The sequence below is a fragment of the Struthio camelus genome, chromosome 2 (genome assembly GCF_040807025.1).
Source record: "Struthio camelus isolate bStrCam1 chromosome 2, bStrCam1.hap1, whole genome shotgun sequence".
In the NCBI taxonomy this organism is placed as follows: Eukaryota; Metazoa; Chordata; class Aves; order Struthioniformes; family Struthionidae; genus Struthio; species Struthio camelus.
In genome coordinates, this window is record NC_090943.1 from 163,079,904 (window position 1) to 163,105,362 (window position 25,459).

Consider the following 25,459-nt stretch of genomic DNA (forward strand, 5'->3'; position numbering starts at 1 on the left):
TCGTAAACTTATTAAGCAAATAACACCTCTTGACGTTACGAAAAAGTCCAGGAATTGGAAACTGTCTGACAAATTCACTTGACTCTTGGTGGTGACTGCAAGCCTTACCAATGCGATGGGAGGCTGGGCAAGGGCTTTCATTAAATGTCATCAAATAGAGTTGGTCACAACATAGCATGAACATTTCATTTTCAACTGTTTTTTTAATTTTAGTTTTTTAATTTTTATCAAAAAAAACTAAATTTTGAAAAATTTTATTTTATGCCTTTCCTCTTTCTTCAGCCTTGCTTCGCCAAAAAGAGGAATTTTTTCTTTCTTTCTTTTTTTTTTTTTTATCATGAGTCTAACTGCTGGCTCCAACATTTGCCAGAGAAACCTGGAAACTCCAGGTCATGCTGAGAGATAACTAGAGGTTAAATTATACACCACTGACACTAATAGTAATGAAATGCTGATATTTGAATTGCTGAGTGTCAGTCTGCATTGCTCAGGGTAGATCTCCAGGCTGTGGGCTCTGCTGCAAGGGCCAGGTTACCAGGACACGTTAGACATCCTCTGAGTGTCACACCAGACGTGAGTTGTCCCTTGACCACCAAACTGTTCCTCAATTTCCTTTCTAAAAGCTGGTGGAAAAAATGTCTCCTCACTCTGTTGTCTTTGGTTGTTTTCAGAAGATTTAAATGACAAACACAGCACGTGAGCTCCAGACAGACCTCACACTGATCACCAGATTGGTTTAGCAATCATGAGATTTCTTTTAGAGGAGGTATAAAGTGTCCGTGACCCGAGCCTTTGGAATTCATATGAGCTACAATTCTAAGCATTTTTTACAAGTAAAGATTAGATATACATAAAAAAATATGAATGCTAAAATTGCTATAATTCCTGTATCACCAGGAGCTGAAGGTTTTAGGTAAATAGGTGTCTGGAGACTTGTCACAGAGGTGTGAGAGTCTATAGTACTATAAAGGCTAAACGCTTTATACGCTGTAAGCACTGTGTATTTGTATACCGTATAGACTATACACAACAACTATTAGTCTAGGGAGCTTCAGTGGGATGTGGAAAAGGAAACGCCACAGAAAAAACGAAAACATAATTGCAAACTCCAGTTACAGTATTGCTGTGGAAATAGATGGTGATCATCACGGCAATGTCTGTAATGAGGAAGACAAAGCTAGATCTTGCCCTGTAACTGAAATCCTTCCGGCCTTTAAACTGTTGTGTGTACGCACACATGTGTGTGGTCAGAATCAAAACCCTCAAATACTGATGAGGAAAGGGCTGAAAAAAAGCAGCACCGTAAAATATAAGCCTAGCATGTTATGGCCCAGAAGTGTGTCGATAACTACGAAACAGGCCACAGGCCTTTCACAGAAAGGTGGGACATTTGCACAAAGAAACTAAGATGGTGAAGAAGAGACGGTGTGCCTGCCTCCGTTAGATCTGGTTATCAGAAAGTGCTGTATCTTGTGCTCCTAAGAGTCAGAAGAGCTGCAGCTCCCGTCCTCCACTACCAAAGCATGTGGGCCTGTAACCAGAGAGGTCTGAGGGCATCAGAGGAGAGATTTCTTATCACTGCAGAAGAACTGCACCACTTCCCTGAATGAGGAACATGCGTTCAGATGTCTCATTTCCCCTTCTCTTCCCATGGCTTTCCTGCTCTTGCTGGTTATATTCTGGCTGTAGGAGCCCTTCTCCTAGTGAGAGATGCCTTGAACTCTTCTGTGGGAGATGGTGGTCACCCTTATGTCATTCTCGCTCGCCCCGAGTATCTCGGCAAGCGCTCACTGACTGGTGCTGTGATCCTGTCTCCGCCAGAATCGCTTCCCGGTGTCTCATTCAGCAGCCTGTGCTGGGGTATGGTCTGGAGGTTTCAAGTGCTGCAGCACGTTATGCTGACCGCACATCTGCTGCAGGGCTACACAGCACATGCGTGGACGAGAGTCATACGACATCAAGCATGAATTAAGCTGCCTTCTGGCTGCTTTATATCCTGGACTGTAACCTGCCGTGCCAACATGTTTGCTGGTGAGCGAGACAAGGACTCCTTTTGCGGCAAATGTCTGCTTTCCTATTTTTTAATTGCAGCAGGCACTGTGCTTCAGAATGAAGTTCCTGCATACCTGGTGCTCACAGCAACCCCACCGGATTATTCATCCAGTACTTTTTATACAAATGAGGGACCTTGCACTTGTCCTCACATGGAGGTAAAAGAGATGGTCTGCTATTCAATTCGGTCTTTGGTTACTCCATGACCGAGTGCTGGGGGAATCCTGCTCTTAACTCCCTAAAATGTTCGTAGAAGCCTCTCCGCTGTCCGGGGCTCAGAGCGCACTCTGCACCAGCGATGCTAATGAAGTTTGGTGTGGCTCCCCACTTCTGATCCCTTTCTAGTCATCTCCTAGTACAGAGGAAGGATTCGGGTTAATGCCCTGATAAGACTGAGCTTGAGCTCTTCTGGCCTTCGCTTCATCTAAACTGACAAACCCCGAGGTGCTCCCAAACTTATGTGTCCAGCTGTGTGTTTTAGCTTCATCCCAACCTAGGGTGAGACCCAAGGATGTGAACCGACCCCAGTCCCCTCATATGCTGCCCCACACATGCAGCTCAGGCAAGACACAGTCATAGTCTCTATGGCTGCATCTCTCCTTTCTCTGGGCATTCTGCCTCAGTGTGGGGATGATTTTCTTGTGTTATGATGTGCTTTATATTGGTTATGTTTGCACTGTCACTATGGACTGGGTCTCATAGTTCATCTCTGTGCCTGAATTTCTCTGGGTTGGGGAGCCAGGGATCTTCCTTCGAACTTAAGCCTGAGTGCAAGTCAACATCCATGTGATGCAGAGGATCAGAAATTTTGAGTGGGTCAAATGCAGTTTTGAGCCCTAAGCCAGCATGGAGGTTCAGAAACATCTCTGCCTCAATTCTCCATATACAAATGGGAATAAACATAATTTCTGGCCTTACAACACATGGCACTCTACAGGTCACTGGTTCCACAGCTGCTTCAGGGATGGGAACTATGAAGCCCAAGCATGTTTTGTAAGCATGGGATGCTCTCTAACATTTCTATCATTATAGCTCTAATGATCAACTTGGATTCTTCACTGTAGAGGGAACTACAGAAAATAATCTAGAAAATTGACTGGTGACGTCAATTTTCCCTCTATTCAATACTTTATATACATTCAGTATGAGAGCTTGGTTTTGCTTCATAAGAAATAAAAGAAGTTTAGAAGAGAATATATTCTTTCTCGAGGGAGGTCCGAATTAAATGCATTCTAAAATAGGCTTGGAATAAACAGCCACTGCTGTTTGCTGTAGAAAAAAAGAGAGGAATATTAACTTCTGTTGGAGGAGGAGCTGTACCTTACAAAAAAAAGTTACTATTGAACGCAAAACTGGTTTGGAAAGCTAAGATAATTGGAAACACATGTTCCTGGCTGCAGACGTACAGCACATAAACTGCAGAAGAAAAATAGTAATAGAAAGGACATAGAGTATTTGAAAATATAGTGAGAGAAGTAAATGTTTTACAACTTGTTAATAGTGAATATACCCGAAATATTGTTTTGCTCTGTTATTATCCTTAAAAATACAAATATATCTGCAGACTTCCCGGAGTACAGCAACTTTATAATAAAACAGAGATCCAGGTATGTTGGATGATAGTATTACATAAGGAGACTATTTTAGTAAACTATCTGAACAAAGATGACTCATAATGATACAGCTGAATATTTTATTTTAAACACAAAATGTTGTGAATTACTTAGCTCCTAAAAATAACACGCCTCCTTTTTAACTTTCAATGAACTGTGTTGACGTTGCAGGAGTTTCTAACTTTTTCGGTACAGCAAATCATCCGTCTTTTGTAGTCTTTTAACGCAAATATCTCTTTTCGGGCCAAAGCTTTGAAACCAAAGCACACATAAACCCCCTCACACCCACACTCCATTCAGTTTGCAGTCTTTTTTTGCTCTCAAATGAAAACCCTTCTTGGGTAGTAAAAGCCACAGGAGGAAGCAAAAAACCTGAAAAGCTGTACAGAAAAATGAAGATTCAAGACATACCGTCGAATACTCTATACCACTGTCATACTCTAAGGGAATGTAGGTCGAGCACTTCAGGTTGTTTGAGCAGAGCTGAACAAAGCTGACTCTTCCCCGTCTTTGTCCACTAAGTTGCTTCCCATCCCCACCAGATGTGTGTGTCTCTCTCATCGTACCTCCCCCCATTTTGTCTCTCCTGCTTTGCAGAAGTAATGAGTTTCTCAGCTCTCAGAGAGGTGTCCAGACATTGGCCCACCTGTGGCCTACATCGATCCTGTTCCGCCCTGGCCTGACATCCTACGTGTCAAAGATACGGTTGCCGAAACCTAGATCTGACTACATTTATACTGGTTTTCAAAGATGTGACAAACGGGGCATCCCTCTAGAAAAGCCATTTTACTGTCAAATTGGAAGTTGTTCTAATGCAAGGAGGAGTGAATTGTCTTGAAAAGCCCTCCACAGTGCTGTCATATGGGGGGAAAGGAGTTTTCCCTCCAACTTTATGATCTGGAATGACTCAAGCTTTCAAACTTTCTTAAAGAAGTAATTATTTAAAGCAGATCAACCTGAGACAGACAGCTGATGCTGAAAATGTGACTCAAATAGATACGATTTAGCGAACTAATTTGCACAGGCTTTTGGTACGGGTGAGGTTATTTTAGCAATATGTGGTGCTCCCTGCAAAAGACTGTCATCCAAAGGCCACTGGGGTCATCAGGAAACTTTCCCTCAGCTGCTGAGATCTTCAGGTCAGACATCCGAATCCTTCAGTGCTATGCTTTGTATTATATTTATGGGGAATACGACAAATGTGGTGGTCAGAGAAAATACTTTGATGCAGGAAAAGCCAGTTCTAATGCTGTGTCTCAGGATTAGCTTATTATGTTTCATACATTTCATATCCTTACTTTGTCAACGTCAGTCAGCTTTTCTTCACCCTGGGCCGCCTTACCTGTGTGCTTTAATGCCCTTTTCTCCAGCTAGAAGCCAGGTAAATTGTCTCGTGTGCGAAAAATATGAACAGATCCTTCAGAGGCGGGCAGAAATAGATGTTGTTCCCTTCTACTTTGTGGGATCTTTGAAAAATCTGCAGCGTGATCAAGGTATATTGTATTCCAGTAAGAGCAACAGCTTATTCCCACGCCTATAGGTGTTTTCCAGCTTCTCCGTGATGAGCTCCACATCTCAATAAAGAGATTACCTCATGGGCACTTATCCTCTGAGCTATTGTGTAACATCCCTGCAGCAATTTACATTACATGGAAAATCATACTGAAAAACCATTTGTACCTCTTTTTAAGGAGTCTTTAGAGGAATATGGGTATTGACCTTTCTGTTAAAGTTGACCATGGTTTCTGCTTTTGCTGTTTATCTCATCTCTTCTCCTTCCATTGGCTCCGTGCCTCTCAAACTATAGTCCAGGATGCAAGCCAGCATACCACAGGAGCAGTGAGCTCACCGGTGAGCTGTGGACCACAGCTAAGGAATCTCCATCCCAGGCATTTTTGGGTGTAAAACTTCAGCATGACATGCAAAGTGCTAACAGAATGGCAGATCACTTTTAATAAGCAAAATAAAAGAAAGGCAAGTCATCACCCCCAGTGATTACTTAAGAGAGGGCTTCTCAGCCAAGTATAACACTTTCCCCTGGTGCATTTCTGCTGTATTTTTCCAGAATCGTTCACCCTGTTCACACAAAAAACAACAGGATGGCACTGGGACCTGAACTCTGACTCTGCTCTTTCTGCTCTTCTGGATGCTGATGCTGCTCTTTCACAGCAGCTGAGTTGGATCCAGATGGAAATGTGAGTTATTCCTTCGGTAAAAAAGAAACATTAACAAAAAATGCCAGCACTTTTATGTGGTTACAAAGCTGCTTCTATCATTTCTTGGCATGGTAGATTGCAGTCTATTAACATATTCTACTTACGTATGGGTATATGAAATCATTTCTTGTTAAGGGAACAGATTTACTTCAGTCTCCATGCACTTTAAATATATGGTTTTCAGCACTTTTATGTATCTGTGTTAGGAATGTGTAAAAAAAAAGAACAACTTTTTTTCTTTGAATTGCAGAGATGGACGTGTTGGAAATTTAAAAATGGGATGATACATAAATTTGACAGTAACTATGATTGTCCAGGAAAAATATTTTAATAGGTGGAAATGTACTTAACTTCTGTGAACATTGTTCTCTTTTTACAGTGAAGGCAAAACTTTAAAGTCCTATCTGTTATAGAAGGCTTCTTTAGAATCTCTCTGATGCCTGCTCCTATCAAGCCTTGTAGGATAACCCGAGATAAGAACACAATGTGACAATGATTAAAAGTAGTATATAGTAGCATGTAGTAGCAGCAGGAAATTCTTATTAGCTGATGTCTATCCCAGCTCTCCAACTACTTAATGTCAACCTTTTTGTCATATTTTTAATATTCATTTATGTTTTCGAGAAGAGTTATTGAAGCGGTCAAAAGGTGTATTCCCATAGTCGGCATAAAGTGAGAGCTGAAAACTTAATTGCTGGGAGCAATCCAGTCAAAGCTTTTTCATTTGGGATGCCCTCTCTAATTAAAAAGATATTAATAATTTTGCAATAATAATCAATAACAGGAGCGTTCTTGATCTAAGAAATACGGTGATAACTCACTTACAAGAAGATTGTGGAAAACAGGAAAAAGGAAGGAAGCCATGGGTAGCCTTAATTTCACATAACCTACGACTTAAGTATCTGATTCCTTATCTAAGCTTTTCCTTCCTAGGAGCCCCTGAAGCTCAGGAGGGGGTGTGCCATCAGATGATGGTGGTGTTGACTTCAGAGCGCTGGAGGAGGTTGGCCAACTACCAAGAATCAGAAACTTCCCAACCATTCTGCATGCTGATAATGAAATGCAGTGGAGAAATTTTCCTCTGTTACGTCCAGAGGCAGGCGAGCATCATGTGTGCATTACTGGCATAAGATGCCATACCATATTTTCAGCGCTTCTCAATGAATGCTGGCGACTCAGTTTGCCACAACCAGGCATACTGGGCAATATCTGGCTTTCACGGTATCACTTTCAAACCAAAGTACAACTCAGTGCAAATGAAGGAGACAGAGCTGATTTTTCACATTGTGCTCATTCTCTGAGGGATACCAGGTCATCTTCTGGGTGTATGAGGACAACTTCCCTCCCCATCAGAGCTGGGCTGCAGCAGCAGTCTTTTGGTGATCACTAATCCCACCGCATTGCCAAGGCTGAGAGAGAACAGGAGTCTACACGAGGAGTTTAAGCCAGAAGGATGAAATCGCAGAAGCTGGATGTTGGCCAGAAACACCAAGGCTAAAAACCAGACTCCCTGAAAGAGCTGCTGAGACCTTATGTGGCAGTCACGGGCAGGATGTTTGTCTTTCATCTCCTCCAAGGGACGGCACATCCAGCAGTAGTTTCCCATCTTAAAGCAATTCTAGGAGTTTTGTTCAGAACTGACTCAGAGGAAAGGGTGCTGCTCAGTGAATCACTGCACTGCTTCCCCCAGCGTTTGGGTTTTTCTCAGAGGCCTCGCAGCTTGCTTTAGAGCCATTCTGCCTGGCATATGAGAGTCCCTGGGACGGCAGCAGGAGGAGCGTCACCTCAGGCAGAGCCCTCCTCAAGTGCATTAGTCGCCTGGGGCCTGCTCCAGCAAACCCATACACATATGCTTAACTCTATACTTCTGAGGCATAATCCCATTAATTTAAATGGGATTTCTCAAGGGCTTAAATTCCTGCAGAATCAGCACTGAGGTCTGTAGCAGCAGCTGCCGGGAGTGGCATCGTTAATCGTTCTGCCCGTTCTGTCACTGATGGCTGCTGTTGCCTCAGCTTGGCTGCCTGGGCATGATTGCTCTCGGCTCTCGTGTGGCAGGAATATCTTCTGGACAAAACCCAGGGAGCCCTGAGGAGGTTGGGCTTGCTGAACGTCATCCCTGTTCACATTCTCAAAGCTGAAACATGAGTCCTCCCTCCATTTCAAGGTCTTGGGTCTTAGCTATGCTTCGTCTTCCTTCACCTGCAAGCCAGGCTTTTCTCAGTCCCGCTCTCCCAAGGTTTCTGCCTCTTCTTCATCATCCTCAGCCTGTATGGAGGGATTTTGGTGCCTACCGCTCCTCATGGATCACCTCAACCGCCTGGGTCAGAGCTGCATGGGGAACTCCTCTAAACCAGTGTATTTCCTCCGACTTGATACCTTTCTGCTAATCTCTTCCATCCTACTGGAGCAGATTGCCTCTTAAAGGAAACATTTTCTCCACTCATCCTCAGGTCATTTTAGTTATTGGACCCTATTGCCAGCGCAAGATTAAAAGCAAAAGGAAAATTAGGTAGAGATGGGATGAATAAATGTCCTAAAAGTGCTGTCCTCCCATGACTTTTACATGGATACATAGTTTACTTTCTATGTAGTTTCTGCTTCTCTACCTGAAATCACTTGGCCACTTACTTTTTCAATAAACCAGCAACTCTGTGAAGTTAGTGATTTTATTTTAATAAATAGCTTAACAAATAACTTAGTAAATAATATACTTTTAAAGGCCGTGGGCAATGTGTGCGTATGTAATGCATATAGATTTGGGAGGGGCAGTCTCTGAGGGAAAGTGGATTTCTTTTGTTTAACTGCGTATATTTTAACATTTTGGTTTTAGAAAAAAAAAATCTCCCACTGGAGACCATTTAAGCCAAGTTTGAGCCTGGAGCGACTTTTACGGCTGAGTTGCAGTAACCCCTTGAATACAGGGGTTTACAATGGAAACTCTGACACACCCATAGCACAAGTGCTTCTACCAGATGTTTCTGCAATGAAAGGGCTGCACAGAACAGGCAACAGAGTGCAAACTGTACTTTGTATTTTGCAACGGTCGCGAATGATTGTGCTCACAGGTTATAAAATGATGGTGGCTTTAACCCAAAGCTGGAAGTTTCAAACGAGTCTGCACACCCAGTGCATGCACAAATTAACACCACCATGTTGTGGCAGCGTGACCAGCTGTTGAACGTACCTTGCTGCCTTGAAAATACAGGTCACTTTGCTTGTTTGATGGTGTCAGATATGTTAAAAACAGCTGGTCTGAGCAGCAACCAAACGCACTTCTCAATACCAGTGTGACATCAAGGTGGCTCCTCTGGGCTCCTCACCTGGGAGCGTGTTATCAACAGGATGGTTTCCTCCAAGGTCCACTGTGCCAAAGCACGTGCTCTGCTACCCTGAAAGCTCTGCCACCTCAGCAGCCCCTCGGGTGATTTCTACGTTGTCTATAATGAGATGACACAAACAGTCCCAGTGAGAAAAGAGACCAAATAGCTGAAATATTGTGGTCCTTCCAGTGGGGTAATGCTAGGGCCACCAACACGTTGTAACAGCACTGACTGCAGCTAGTACCCAACAGGTGCTAGTCTGGTGGTACTCAGGCTGAGATGGTGCAAAGGGAGTCTATTCAGCCCCCTGGCCCTGTCTTGGCCATTTCTCTATGCTCAGCATCTCCAGCAGAGCCAGAAGGGGCAGACCTGACCTCTTGGCCTCCGTCCCTGGGATTCTTCAGGGCCCTAGATGTTCAAACAGGTCAGCAGGCACCAGGAGAGAGGCTGGACAAAGGCGCAGGGAGCTGCATCCTGACAGCACGTGGGGGACCTGCAGTCCCTAAAAAGTTGAATTCTCACTTGGAATGCAATTATTAAGAGAAAAACAACCAAAATATAAAGCTTCACCAGAAAAGGAGGTTTTGTATCTATAAATATTAACAGCAGGTATTTTGTTTTTTGGTTAATCTTCTTCTGGAGCTCATTAAGTAGAGATCAGAGTCACCAGCTCATCCTCTGAAGGTGCTATGGAGGCCTTACGTGCCAGCTGCAAGCCACGAGGCCTGCGGACACTTCACAGCGGGATGCTGGTGACATTTATGCATGTCACACGCACATTGACTCATTCCAAATGCCTTCCTTTTTGCGATTGTGTTCTGCGATTCTGAATTCCGTTTGGGTGACTAGTAGCAACAATGTGTAATTAATGGGCTCCTGGTTAACTCTCGGTTAACACGCTATAGCCAGAAAAATGCAGTCACTGGGGCTCTGTTCATCATTGCCTTGCAGGTAGCTCAGAATAACAATGTTCCCGATGCAAAAACATCACTGTCATCGATCAGCACAGTGAGCGGAGGCACGTGTAAGTACTAAAAGACTGAGATAACCTCTGCTTATAGCATCCTTCAATCAACGGTGGAGAACCGAATCTCTGTGACTTTAGCAATGTAGTTTTGATATCACTAGCCTGCTATTTTTTAAGGGCTTATTTAACTTGAAAGCATGTGGGTTCAGGACTGCTGGCCGGAAGGGGCTGCTCCCTGCCATCCCATTTCTTCCTGCGGGTAGCCGTGCACACCCCACAGATCCTGCCGTCCTCCTGGCTGACCTCGCGTGGCTCTCACCGCTCCCTCTGCGAACGCGGCACCGTATTTATGTTTCTCTGACTCGCCTTCGAGTGCCAGAAAGCTCACTGAGGACTTCATCTCTAGCTGAAACACCCTCTGTTCATTGGATTCCTATTTTGGGATAAAAGTTGCATGGCATGAGGAAGCGTGCGACTCGGGGACGGCAGACCCATCGCGGCGTACCGTGGCCGTGTGCTCCGATGCGTTGGAGCCGAAACGGTACCGCAGCCTCCCTGAGGTGAGCAGAGCCGGCTGTGGGGTGAGGAGCTAGGTCATCACCTGCTTCCTTGTGAGCACTAATGCCTTCGGTAGGAGATGCGCAGCGTTTTTACCACCCTTGCCTTATCTTTCTGGAGCGGAGCTATCAAAAGGCAACAGAGAGCTTTTTCAGCGTGAAATCAGTAAATTTGTTGTAACAGACTCAAATGTGGTAGTTTTGTTTATCTTGGCTGAGGGACAAATAACACCATTGTAACCATAAACACAGAGAAAAGGAAAATTGGAGAAGTGCGTGATAGGAATAGTCTTATGAGAACATGCACTCAGACTTGCCCTTCATCAAAGTGACCTAAAGGCATAAACACTTTATGCCTTCCTTCACCTACAGCACTGCCTCCTTGTCTAGTGGCAAATTTGGGCCTGCACTTTGCTATCCTTAACAGACTCCTAATAATCTTCTTATAGAAGACATATTTTGATTTTTTTGTGGAATTAGATTCCGAGGGAATGGACTGTAATCAAGTGTTCGCTTCTCGGACCTAAGAATTCCTGATCTGTGATGTGACTGCCAGAACTGTGGGCAAGCTATGGATGTGCAAATATAGATACTAAAAATCAATGGCCATTTTGGATTGAACTTTCACTAACTGCAAATGAAGAAAGCCAAACTGAAGCCCATAAAAGTATTATGGTCATTAAAATGCATTGACACTATATAAGTGCTATATATATATTATCCTGATGGGAAACACTGGACAATCTATTCTACTTATTCTTTTAAGTGAATGATAGTTGCATTCCTCCTGAGTGATGGATACCAGGTCATGTCTGACCTATGGCAGTGAATGATTTTCACTACTTGCGTATAAATATTATATTTATTTCCCCCAGTGCAATGCTTTCTCCCATGCTCAGTACTTTAGCCTCCTCTTCAACTGTCTGACTTCTTGGCAGAGGTTGCCAGATGAGTCTACGTGAACTGATGTATTTATTTGCTGGCCATTTGAAATGCTGGCTATCTTCCAGTTATTAATCTATCTGCCTCACTTAGGCTCATGTATGAACAATAAATTAGCTAAGAGTGCACAGTGACATATTCTGAACCTTCATATGTGTGCATATTTAAGAATATCCATAAAAAGATATTAGGATATTGCGGGAGTGAAGGATGCATTACTGTGTCCGTTTATATAAAAGGTGCAGAGCAGGAGAGCGGCAAACCCTTTTAGTGCCCAACCCTTTAGAGCATGAGTGGCAACGATAGATTTTAATTAGCAACTTCATCTTGGTTTGTGATATCATTATCTTCAACAATTTATTGTATCGATACAGTTCAAGGTAGCCAAGTGGCTATGAAAAATGAGGATCACGGGTTAATTTCTGGCTGCCTTTCAATTGATGGCAGAAATCCCAATGACCTGAAAGGGTGAAGATCTCGCCTCAGTTTTTAGCTGGTGTAAATTGACATACCTCCGTATAGGTCAATAAAACCAATGCAGCCCTGATGATTTATTGCAAGTGAGAATCTGACCCTAAAGCTATTAAGGGCTATAATTTATAAAGCTATAATTATGGAACTATAATTCCATCAAGGGTTTCTGGCGATATCACAGACCAGAGTTAAGTGAATTGTGCAAATAAATGTAATGGTCTTGCAGCGCAGTGGAAATCTCTCTCTCTCTCTAGATAGGACTCTTAGCACAGAGATATTAAAATATATTTTACCTACTCACAGCGATAATTGGAAAACAAATATTAGCTGCAGTCTTGAGACTCCCAAGGCACCGAATCAAAATATGCATTTCGTAGCAACTACTCCAAAACCATAGATGGTCTTCTGCACTGCTGTGATAACACAAAGTATAAAATCTCCTCTTTGATCTGATCTTTACATCACAGTTATCATTGTTTACCAGCTTTGGTAACAGGCTCAAATTTCAAAGCTAGACACGTTCAAATGGCACATAGGCATTTGTGTGCGTCTAGCCTAGCGGTGTAAAGTGGTATCTCCGTGTGCATGAAGATGTAACTGGATAGCAGGAGTGGATGGAGCCCAGAAGTGGGGAAGGGCCAGCGGAGGTGTCTGGGAGGCAGGAGCATACACTGCACATGATGGGATTCGTATTCCTCTCTTCCACCTCTTTTCAGGAATCTTTCTCCATTCTCTTTATAAATCTGTACCTGGATGATTAGTCTCCCAACTAGACAAAGGCACATCCAAATACCCGATCGTCATGCTCTTGCACATATAAGTTAGGCCCATAAAGATGGATGTGCACCATTGTGTCTTCCGCCACGTGAAACTGTGCCTCAGCTGGTCTCTCTAGCGCCTTTTGGGTTTCTGAGACTGCAATTAAACCAATCTGTAATTAATCTTCATTAGAGAGATGTGTCTGAGTCACAACCCTGAATCTTAAAAGTCTGGGGCTTGGAGGAAACACATGCATGGATCAAGAATTCAGTTTGAACCAGAAGTGATAACTTTGAGGATACAGTTCTGCTTTGACTGGGAAAGGCATAATTTCTGTGAGTCAGTCTTTTAAAATCAAGGCAGATAAGGGAAGAAATGAAAAAAAAAATCAACAAAGAACAATCCAGGTGAAAGAAGAAATAAAAAACTCCATAAAAATGAAAAAAAACCACGAGTAATACATCGTCCCGTTCACTCATGTAGCACAGGATTTTTCAAGTCATGTACTCAGCAGTGCGCATGAGATACACGTCACACATCTCCAGGTCTTTGTAATGTTAAGTCACTGCAAAGTGACTTCAAATTCAAGTCTCCCTTGTGCCGCAGTAACCTTTATTTTGTCTCTATTTGCTCTGCAAGGATCATATAGAAAATAAACGACAGATTTCCTCTGTGAAAAAGTTCTGCAGAATTTGGTATTGATGAAAGTATTAGGATCTTCAAGAATGAGAGACTGAAGAAAAAAGCAAAACTACCCCCCCCAATTCAGCAGAATTCCTATCGATTCTGCAGCATTTTATATGTATTTTCTTATTAAAATTAAAATGATGAAAAAGCCCTCAAACAAGCACAGCAAAGTTGGAATTTCCTTTTAGGTGGTGAAGGACTTCTCCGCAGAGGGCTGCAGTGGGTTAGCTACCGGATCCAAAAAACTATCGCTCTCCGGTTGCAACGAGAACATTAGCCCTGGCAAGACAGGTTATTTAGCAGTATCACCTCAGAGCAAACCCTTTTTCGTTTTTTTTGTAAATGAAACAACTTAACCAGGCTCTGAATCAGCAAAACACCTAGTGTGTCCTCAAATCAGTCGCTGTTTGGAAAAATCTCATTTCTGTGTCTTGTTGAAGCCACTGAAAATTCAGCACATGCTTAAGCAGAGCTTTGCTGTATCAGGCTTAGGCCTCATCTAAAAATGAAGGCACAGCTTTTCGTTGTCTTCAATGGGCTTTTCAGAGAGAGCTATAAAAATATCTTCTCCCCCCCCATGATCTATTATTTGCTCCATTGAATTTCTCCCAGGATGCAGAAAAAGTAACTGTAATTTAGGGCTTGAGACATAAGCATTAGTAAAATATGGATCGTATGTGGAAATCTGCAATGATATTACCCCTGTTTATACAGCTGAAGATCTGATCTTTGCTTTCTAATAAAGCAGTTAATTTTCAGAATCTTTTTCGTAGCCTGTATTAAAGCAACCCTAAACTGGCAATTAGCTCTTTTTTTTTTTTTAAATATGCTGGGTGCGTATTTTAAACACATGCGCACAATTCCAGGGAAATGATTCAAAGGGATGAAGGCAGATCTAAGGAGAAAAACATCTCAGAATAACATGAACAGAAGATGACACACATCAGTTCCTCTTAGGAACAGGAACCGAAGTTTATTGAAACCTCAAATAAGGAAGCACCCTCTTTATACGGAAATACTAACAGAACTGAGCGCGATGCTTGTTTCAGGAGGCATAGCGCAGGCTTGTCAATGAGTTTCTCTTATCACAATATCATACTGTACAGGACACTGTAAATTACTGTTTATTGTAATATTGTTGGTTTAATGAAGCCCTCGGCCAGCAATGTGTCATCTGATTTATTAAAGCTATGGCATATGGATACTGAGCTGAAATATATTTAAGAAAGCTCCAAAGACGCTCAAAGACCAGACTCCAGATCCGAATTTCCATGTCATTTGGAATAATCTAGTTTCTACTTATGAGGAGCACTTTGCAGTGTTTCCGGGCTAGCTTTGCTTTGGGTGCGAGCTCAGCCCAAGCACAGGCCTGACGCGGGGTGACGGGAAAGGCAGCCGTAGAGGCAGAACAAGCGGGCGGCGTGGACGGAGGCTCCGCACACCCGCTCACCGGACGTTGCTGGCGGGAGTCCTGGGGAGCTCCGGCAGGGTCCCTGAGGGGCCGTGGGGGAAACACCTGCGCTCGCTGGGCCCGATTCCTGCCCCGGAGGCTGGAAGTCAGGCCGGGACAGGGAGGCGAAAGGCAGTGCACGATGCGGCGCGATGCACGGCCAGCCGGGTGGACGTGCATCAGGGGCTCGCCAGCCAGCGGCTGCAGCGGACGTGGCAGGCACGAATGTGCCAGTGATGGCTTTGGCTGAACCAACGATTGCTCTCCCCAGAACGGCAGCCCTGCACAACTATCCTACGCAGCTGCATTTCGGAGCTGCTCCGCACATTACAGAAGGCCCGCAGCCACCTGAATGCACTGCAGACAGCTCATCTATATCTCTACTAATAAATTAAAAAGTGCCAGGGAATTTTCCCAAGCGCCGGAGTTTGTCTAAGCTGTTATGTTGCTGGAACGGTCCGTGGTGTGGCTCAGGAGCTAGCATGGTCCGCAACCTTTCCCAGTCCCTTCTTTGGAAGTAGTTACCCAGTTTTGGAGAGCCAAAGAGTTCAAGACTGTGGATGCAGGCTCTTCCAAGGTGGTTGCCCTCAGTGCCAAAGAACAGTCTCAGGAGTGTTTAATTTACTTGTAGGGATGCAGCCGGGATGCTGACATGGGGCCAGGTGTGAGCAAGGTGGGGAAAAGCACATTTCTAAGGAGAGCGCTGATTAGCCAGGGGCCCTCACGCTGCGCTTCAGGTCTAGCAGTAAGGGCTTCACGTCTAGCACGCAAAGTCAGCACAAAGGGATGCTCGACTCATCCCAGGGTCTGTGGGAAGATGGGCTTTCCGCTGATGGAAACCTCACAGGAGTGCGGTGGCTCACTCAGCCCCATGCTGGGCAGGAGCAGACGGTCAGGCAGTGCCACCTCAGTTTGTTACCAAACTCATTTTGTTTTAGTTTCCGCTTTTGGAGGATTAGCAAGGATCTGTTGCAAGGAGCAGCACTAGCCACTCCTGCGCTGTCTGGTGATGCACCAGGCTGAGAAGTCTCTCTAGAGACTTTCAGGTCAGTGCACACTCTTAGCAGAGCAATATCAGGCTTTCCTCTTGCTGGGCAAAATCCTGCAAGGCACTGAGCGATCCTGGTGGGCCACCTCGGCATGCACCCCCCCCCCCCACCTCCATCCTGCCCTCACTCCCTCTCTTCCTCCCTGCTCTCCTCTTCCTCCCCTCCTAAGGCTGTGCTTCTGGCTCAGTAGCTGGCTGTGAGCACACCAAAGAAAGATTTTGGTTTGAATGAGGGCTTGGTCCTAACTGCCTTTGGATAGGCTATTTTCACATCTCAGTTGACCAAAGCCAGCAGACGTGAACTCCGTCTCTGTAATAAATCATCTATTCTGCTCCCTAGGGTGGAGCTGATGAGTGAATAGGTGGTGCACAGCTGCATTGGCCTAATTGTCTCCTAAAATATGCAGGCAACTCCCAGCACAGCCAACAGAAAGGCACATGAGCATCTAAGGGAGTCTTGCGGTGTTAGTGATGCTCTCGTGCCGAGGGAGTCCTTGTTGGTGGCTTCCCCCTTTCCCAGCCGAAAAGGAAAACTTTGCTGTTCCTCCAGCAAGGATCAGTTGGAAGTGGATGAAGAGGAGGGGATACCTCTTTAAAGTCAGACAAAAGATAGTTCAATCCCCTCCCCAACCATAAAACAAAGATTGGGAATAAATCTTGAATTTACGTTGACTGGCCAGATCTGGGGAGAGAGAGAGAGGCCAGCTAGAGAACTCTGACACAATTAAAAAATAAAAAGGATTCTGTGAATAAGCACTGATTTGGCAATGAAGTGCTCTGACAAATCCTTCCTTAATCTACATGAAATGCTCCAGACAAGCCAGGGAAACTGCTCGAGGAAACTTGCCTGGTCTGAACTCACCCTCCACCACCTTCCCCATGGCTCCGCGCAGCCCTCAAAGCCGTGTCCGGACCAAGGCACACACCCCACTTCACCCTCCGCTGCTGCAACAGATATTTCCTAGCCTTAGAGAGTACAGTTCACACTACCAGGGAAGGCTTGATCCCCTGTTAAATAACGGACATCCTAGAAAAATAGGACAGGGAGGGACTGCAGAGTGCTGTCTGGTCTCCTTCTGTCGCCTCCGGTTAGGATCAGTAGTAGCTAACCTGCTCCTGACGGGTACGTGCCTGGCGTCAGGGAGGCGATGCCCCTTTGGACAAGTAAACACCTTCCCTTTGGGCAGCTTGTTGAGCCGATGGGTTTCACTCTGCTCTGTGATAAACGTATTTTTCATCTCTGAATGCGTATGATAATTAACAACGGCTGAGGGCCAGATGCCCGCCTGGCATAAACTGGCACGGCGCTGAGGAAGTCCGCGGAGCTCTGCTGGCTTAGATCAAACGGGAGCCCGGCTGCGCTTCTTAAATCTGTGAAAGTCCTTTGATTGATTTTGATTCCTGCCTTTTCTTTTGCATTTGTAGGAATGGCTTAATTCAGGGTGGCAGTGGCGGAAGAAGGCTCCAGGTGTCTAACGGTACAGCTGACGCAACACACCCCCATGGAGCAAGCATTGGATTAAGGCAGCGAAATCAAGGAGAACACTTCTTTTCCCAGTCTACCCAATTACAGTAGTAAAAAATAAACTTTCTTATTAAAGAGAGAGAGGTTAAACACACTCTCATACACACGCAGACACAGAGACACACACACACACAAAAGAGAAATGTTAAAAGCACCTTTACGTTTTTGCAACGGTGGGGTTAGATTTCTAATTCTCTTATTTCACAGCACTGCAAAGGATCTTAAGGGGATGGACGGCTTGCAAAGCAGAGGCTGTGCCTCTATTTTCTTTGGAAAGTACCTCGCTTGGTGTTGGTTCTTGCTACCAGAGAGAAATAACAAAAAGCTGAAGGGATAAGACAAATATGATCCTTCAAGAGTTTCTAATAAAATGATAACGTTGAGCAAGCCTGCCAGTATGTTTTGTGTCCAGATGCACTGCAGCAGAAGGGAAGAATTTAACATGTTTTGAAAATGCCAATTGTCTGTTGCCAGAGATGCATATGATCCCACTGCCAGCAGGGTAGGCGGTGGGGATTAAGATGTCAAAGGAGACGTCATTCTACCTAGGCAACGTTGATTTTACTGAAGAAGACAATGCAAAGATACTATTTCTTGTATGGAAGATTTCTTTTCTCCTTTTAGTTCATTCTGAGTTCTCCATTGTGGCAAAGCTACTTTTACAGGACCCATTTTTATTCCCTGAAGTATCTTTACAATGATAACAACCAGGATATAGGATGTTGCTACTTTCCCCTCTACCTAAGGGATTTCTGGGGTCCCCTGTGTCTCAGAGCATCTCCCAGCCTTCCTTTGCATGTAGCCACCGAGAGAACATAGCCCAAGGCTATGTCAAAAGTCTGAGTCGGGAAAACAAATGAATCTTCTGAATCCCAGGCCAGTGACCTCAACATTGCCCGCCCTGAGCTTGTATGCACTTGAGTTCACATGTGAGTGGTGGAGTCCAAGGTGTCCTCAGCTCAGGGCAAGTCGTGGAGTCCAAGGTGTCCTCAGCTCTGGAGTGTGAGGCTGTTTGTCGACTCCTTGGAGCCTCTTCCCGGGGAGATGTAATTACCACGTCCTGCAGGCAGGGCCAAACCCAGCTTGACTTTTTGGCCTTTCTGAAGTGTTTCTGGATGACCCTGCTGCTGTTTGTTTCAGACTCTTTTTCTCCTTGTGAGTCTCCCTGATACGCTTGTTAGAGCTTGAGTGTGAGTTTGAATCCTTGGTGTGATCTGTCCAGACTCCATAGGCCTTTTTGTAACCCCTGCCCCAGGTCACCAGTTTTAAGCATGTGTTTAAATCCCTCCCTATTGGGGCCAGCATTAACACATGCTTAACTTGAAACATGTGATTAAAAACCGTATTTCAGTGGGAATTAAGCATATGCTTAAATTCCGTTCTGTTCTAAACGGGATACTTTGTTGAACTGGAGCCTACATTTTTTAGTATGATCCATCTTTGCTCCTCCGCATACCTTTACTGCAAATTAATCTGCAATACACACATGGCTCAGTAAGTGTATTGCTCTGTGACTTCTACACAAAAAGCCCAATTGATACATCACATACTTAACCTCTTGAACAAAGGAGTTAACTTTACAGGATCAATTTACATGCAGGGGCCAAAGCTTTTGGATGGAAACTAGCTGTCATGTGGTACGCAGCCGAAAGAGCAAACAGCTTATTCATTATGATAGCATTGGATTCAGAAACAAAACACAGACGGCAGAGAGAGCCTGCCCAGATTTCCAAACATATCTCCTGTCCCTGTACTAAAGCATGTTTATTTAAACCCTCTCTCCGTGTATGCAATCAGTCATTAGACTTAGCTTCCAATTTCCTCACCTGGGTGGTTTGAACTGGACCACCGCTCACACTATGCTCTCCATCACATCTGGGCAGCTCCTGCTAAAGTGAGAAGGAGTTGCACTTCTGTGCCAGCAATACAGCCCTGACACCAAGGCTACAAGGGAAATCAAATGGTGGGATCATCTCGCAGTGTGACATCTTTGTGCAAGGGCAGACACCACTCACGGGGCCTACAAACTCCTGAGCTTAGAGCACGAACCTTTGAATGACTGTCACATGTTCTTCATATGGTTTACTCACTTTACTCACTCAGTAGTTTGCTTTTTTTTTTTTTTATTATTAAACCTTCACAACTTGGGCACCCAGATGTGCTCATTTAAATTCCAATATAACGGATGCATAGGCTATTAAGATGATGACTTAAGTCTGTTAGTGCTTGGCCATGCAAACTTAACCCCTGTCACAGAAATGAATCGGTAATCCATTACCGCTGTGCGCAAGCACTTGCTCTGTAAGGCTGATGTGGGCTAATTCTTCAAGACCTGATCCAAAACTTACTGAAGTGAGTGGGAGTTCTTCTATCAATTTATTGGGCTTGCCACCAAGGTTTTAAGGAAAAAACAAAAAATGTGTTGCAAGAATGAAATGAAGTGCTCTATATGGAAGTTATTTGTAATATAACATGACACCATCAATTGCCTCCAAATTTAATTCAACAGGACACCTACATTTTACTGCGTATCCACCTACAGTACTGTCAAAAGAAAATACAAAACCAGAAATAAAGTGACTTTCAAAGGTTATTTTCTCTTTCCTCATTTTTTAAAATCTGGATTTAGCTAGATTTCTATTTCCTTTATCCCGCACCCAGTTACTCTTAGCATCTCTGTTCTGCGTTACTGATTGGTATGACTCTGCAGCGGTGTGTTGGACCAAGTGCAGACAGGGAGCCCCACGATCATGGCTGTACTAACAGGGCATGAGCAGTAGCTGCCCCAGGCAGACTGCAATGAATGGGGTGTCACGCATGGGTGAAACAAACACAAAAGTGGCAAGAAGCGAGTGTCAAAAATAGGGAAAGCATGTTTTACATTAAAACCAGCCATCTGGGCTCACTGCCTGTCCAGTGGAAACGGGCTGCGAATGGGACGCAGTACGCGGGCTCCAGGCTCCCCGGTTAACTCCGGGGGAATTCACGTCCTGGTGGGAATTCTCAGTTTAGACTCATCGGCTCAGCACAACCCACAGCTCTGAGAAAATTCAGCTTTGGACGTGACTCCCGAATCAGGCTTTTTAGCCACATCTAGGCTGGTGAACTAAACAGGGCCGGGGCTCAGGGTTGAGACCACCCCTGTTAATTAGCACGCTCCCTGGGAGGGTTTTGGCATGCCCGAGATAGTGTGGCAAGGCTCAGCAGGTAGCAGGGGCCTGGTGCCGTCCCCAGCAGGCGGTAAGGATGAGGCTGTTCTGTTTTGGGGGAGGAGAAAGTTTAGCTCAATGGACATGAGCTGCATTATTTCACTTGCCCTTAAGTACATGCAAGTGCTCTGGCTTGTTTTATTGACCAGTGTAGGCTTTGCACTTGACTGAGGTGTCGTTTTTCACATCTAGTCCAGGTGGTGTGGTAGGGGGTCTGGCTCCTCCATCCCTGTACCAGGAGCTACCAGGAGCCTCCCCTGGCAAGGAGAGGCCAAGACAGGCTCCCCTGAGGGGAACAGCAGCTCTGCTCCCTGCGGTCATGCCATTTCCTACCTATAGTCTCAGCTCTGAAGCTATTTCTGCTCATTATAAAGTCCATCGCACAGATAGACAATTTGCCCGGTAGCTCAGACCCAGGTCAGGAAGCAGACTTTCTGCTGAGGCATTTGAAGCATAATGCAATAGAGACGGATTAGTCGACTGGGTTCTGTTTCCGGTAAAAGTACTTGGGATCATCACTAACAGATGGAAACCAACTCTAGATGCATCTATGCATTCCTCTTGAATGCCATATGAATATTTATCTGTATCTGTAGCTTGTTCTGTTTTGGGATTTTCTTCCTGCAGAACAAGAAGGAACAAGAATCTCCGCCGTGATGTTGGCACAAAGCCTACATATATCTCGCATGTGAGAAGCAGGGATGTAAGTGTCCTCATAAGGTCAAGCGACAGTGTGCCTGAGAGCATTAGTGCCAGGCGCCGTGTGCAGAGAGCCTCTTTTCTTACAAGTGGGCATAAAGAAAGGAATTAGCCATGCCTTCTTCCTGGAGGTCATTACGAGGTAGGCACCTAACCCTCTTGTACATGTTTGAAAATCTCAGCCGTGGTACTGCTAGCATGACTTCTAGCACCACTTGTGGCAGCAGGAGTGGTGGTGAAGGGTCAAGTCTCCCGGCACCGGGAAATCCTAAGGAAGAGGTCAAAAGCAACAGTACAGATGCAGCTGTGCTGTGTCGGAGGGCCTAGTTACGCAGGCACTGTACAGGGAGCCGGTGAGCCCGCTGCACGAAGCGTAGCCTCGCTCTCCGGTAGCACCCTCTGAAGTGTTGCAGCACACAGTAGGGGGTGAATCAGGAAACCACTTCTCAGAGCAAATCTCTAGCAGCCAAGAACGAATTGGAGAAGTGTTTTGGGCCTTGCGCAAGTGGGGATTTGCTGCTGAAGTCTCAGGGAGTTAACACTTGTGCTTGGGGGTGCGAGCTGAAGGTCACACACCACAAGCAGGGCGGCTGCTCTGGGCACGCAGCAGCTATGTGTGACGCAGTCCCCTAGCTTTAAAAGTAGCGTTGCCTCTTCTCTGAGCTGCGAGGCCCAGGCCATCTTCCCCTTGGCTGATGTAACCTTGCAATTTGTTATTTCTGAAGCCAGTGGGTAGCAACTCAGATGCTACCCCTTGTCCTTGTTCTTTTTCCTCTGCCCTGTTCTGCTGGAAGTGTCTTTATCTGGCAACGTCTAGCGCATGTCAACATAGGGAAACAAATAGAGCCAGAGTTGGATGCTGTGGTTTCTGATTTGCTTGCCTATATATTCAGAAATTATTAATATGTTCTAAGCAAATCAATATGGCTTTAACGACTGAGAAGAAAAAGAAATGAACTCCAGTCATTAAGCACTAATTGCACAATTACTATTTTATATAGGCAGGCCTGGCAACGAAACATCTGTCTGACTGGCTGCAAAGAGATCACCAAATCAATTATTTGCTTTAACATTTTATTCTTTCCCAAACTAGACATTTGTTCAGCTTGTTTACTCATACCACAAGGCCACAAGCTGTGTAGTTAGTAATAAATGAGTGAATACATTTATCTTTGGAAACTTGGGCCAAGCCAAAGAGTTGTTTGGTCACTTGTTTTTCTAGGAGAATAACACATGTGAGATTTACTCAGATGAATCTCATTACAGCAATAATGGGATTGCCTGTGTTAATTGCCCACATAATAAATTCCAATAACGACAGTCAGGATTTTACAGTATACAGCAGGTTTCTAGCATGAAATAACAGACCATCATAGCAATGCTGGGAAGTACAAGGACATTTTACCTCTCTAACAGAGGCGAACGCGGGAGGTGGGTTCTGCCTGTTCGACACCAGCGTCTCAAGCAACTAACGCTAATCTCCTGTGCAAGCAGGCAGCCGGGTGGCGGCCAGACTGCAACCTCTGTGCCTCGGCGGCCGGCGTTTCCCTCCCTCTGCCTACAGGTGTGACCGTCCCCGTTGAGGGAGAACAAAAGGGCAAGTCCTTTCCCCATTCCCACCTTGTGTTCCCAAAAGAAAACTGACCGAGTGCAGTTAGGTGTTTAGCACCGGGCCGTGAGAGAGGTCGCTTAGAGAGCAAGGCGGGTGACGGAGCGCTTCGTGCTGCGACTGCTGAAGACTGCTAGCCTTCGCCGCTCTCCGTTTTTGCCTTGTTGTGTATTTTGTGTTGATTCAGGGCAGTCAGCGCACATGACACGTGATGGCTCCCACAGCCAAGTGTGTGGCATATTAATGCCCTGCCCCTATAGCACTCGTGCTGTGCAAAGCCATGGAAGAATTTCAGCAATTTTGCATGCTTCTGCTGCCCCTCCGCATTTCTCTTGTATCCACAATAGCAGTTCCTAGGCCCCTTTTCCCCTTCTTTTCCGGCTCGGCTTCCTTGTTTACTTCTCTGGCCCTGTCCCATTCAAAAGGGACTGTATGCGCACAAAGCAAAAGGATTTCAATACATGTAAAATAATGAAGCTTTACAAAGCAAACGCATTATGCAATTTTCTCCGCCTAAGCTGCTTAAATGTTGTGGGAACAACACATTCCAGTAACTTTTTTGGAATAAAATCCTGTGATTGAGAGAGACTACAGCAAGCAGGTTACACACACACAGACCCCGTGTCAGCTCCAAACTGGTTATTTTGCTGGAGTATGGTTGAACTGAACCCATTAGAGCTGATGTGCAATTAGAGAGACATACCTCTCCTTCTCTCCCTTTCCTGTAGCTTAGAGCAGCTAATTTTAATTTTAATTTCCCGAAAGTCACCGTTCCCACAAACACAGCGCGGGTTCCCCGCTCTAAGATGAATCCGTTTATATCTCCAGCCTGGGTAAAATGAAGCCACTATTTTAAAATCTATAAGGGTAAGTGGATCCGATACTCACGTGGACACGCTCCTTTTCTGCGGGGAAGCTCTTACACACAGAAACGTTAACAGGATTTACAAAATCCATCTGTTTGCAAAACCGGCATCTCCGAGTGCATTCAGATTTGTAAGTCACAGCAGGTGCATAAACTGTGGCTGACTCATGCGGCATACAGAGCGACTAATACTGCTCCCCGTTTCCTCTCCCTGACAAAGAGCACATTTCTACTCCTCAGACCGTTCTGAAAAGCTGATTCGAATTTGCCGAGTCAGAGAATTCGGAACCCAAAACGCTGGAATCACTGGATTCAGCAGGGAAATGTTGGAAGTGGAAGCCCAGCGACAAGAGGCTCACCATTTCCGCTGGCATTTCCAGAGCCCCTTATGGCTGAGGACCTCTAAGCTCCTTAGAGATACTAATGAATTAAAGCTACAGCATTCCAGAGTGCCGGGTAATTTTATTATCCCCTCGGCTAAGAGGAAAACGGAGACACGGAGAAAGTGGCTGGCCTGTGGTTTGTCTGCTTAGCTGCTGTGGGAGGAGGCTCTGGGATTTCAGCACGCGCCGCGCAGCAGCGGCGTTAGAGGAAAAGCCGTCGGGCTCTTTTGGGGCGAGGGGAAGGTGTCTAGCGAGTAGTTTTCCCTCACTGGAATAAATGCAACACATTCTGTTTTTCTAATGCTAACAGAGGTCTTCTGTCCACCCTCTCCGGGGTTCCCAAAGGATCGCAGTCACAGAGCAGTCGGTGCAAGGCTGCTCGCTGAGGGCTCCTCAAAGAGGGAGGAGGCAGAGGACACTTCCTTCCTTGGGCTGTGCCCTCCCATACCGGGCAGCTGACATTTATTTGTAGCTTGGATGTGGGATAAAAAGAGCCCTTTGTCACATGCTCAGCGCTCCAGAATTGATGAGAGAGCTTATCTTTACAAACATAAGTGTGAAAAGGTCGGGGCTGCCGAGGGGATTTCATTTTGCTGTTTTTCTGAACAGGCTTTTCCTTCCCCTCTATGCCTTTCAACTGATGCTTCTTTCATCCAGTTTGTTTTCAGGTTGGATTTTGAACAGGTTTCCCATGCCGGCCCCAGCGAGGAGCAGGAATCCCCAACGCTTCGAGAAATAAAACAAAGAAGCCAAAAGCTTAAAGTGCCAGAAAATTTAGAAATTATGAAATCAGACCAAATCAAATCGATCGGGCAACGTATTTCAGTTCCCCTTCAATTCATTGGTGACTTTGATTTACATGAAAATATGATGACGGGGTTCATTCAGGGAACCATCAAGCCTGGAGCCTCATCAGAGCCATGGGTCAGCGGTCTCATGGGCCAGCTGTAGTTCAGCATATGGCCAGCATATAGGAATGGGAATCGCCCCATCTCATGTTAGACATCTGCATCTGAGCTTGTGGCATAGCCTCCCTGCACAGTCAATCAGAAGGCATGAGCCCTCCTAGCATGCCTAGATC

General features: G+C 45.2%; 1 protein-coding gene across 1 annotated transcript in view; it reads right to left on the bottom strand.

The window, feature by feature from the left end:
* Nucleotides 1-24,699, bottom strand: part of ASAP1 (ArfGAP with SH3 domain, ankyrin repeat and PH domain 1) — a 186,311-nt gene extending 161,612 nt beyond the window's left edge. Inside the window, exon 1 of the mRNA XM_068933309.1 lies at nt 24,019-24,699. The gene's annotated coding sequence lies outside the window, so the exon portion shown is untranslated. The remainder of the gene's footprint in view (nt 1-24,018) is intronic.
* Between the last annotated feature and the right edge of the window lie 760 nt (nt 24,700-25,459).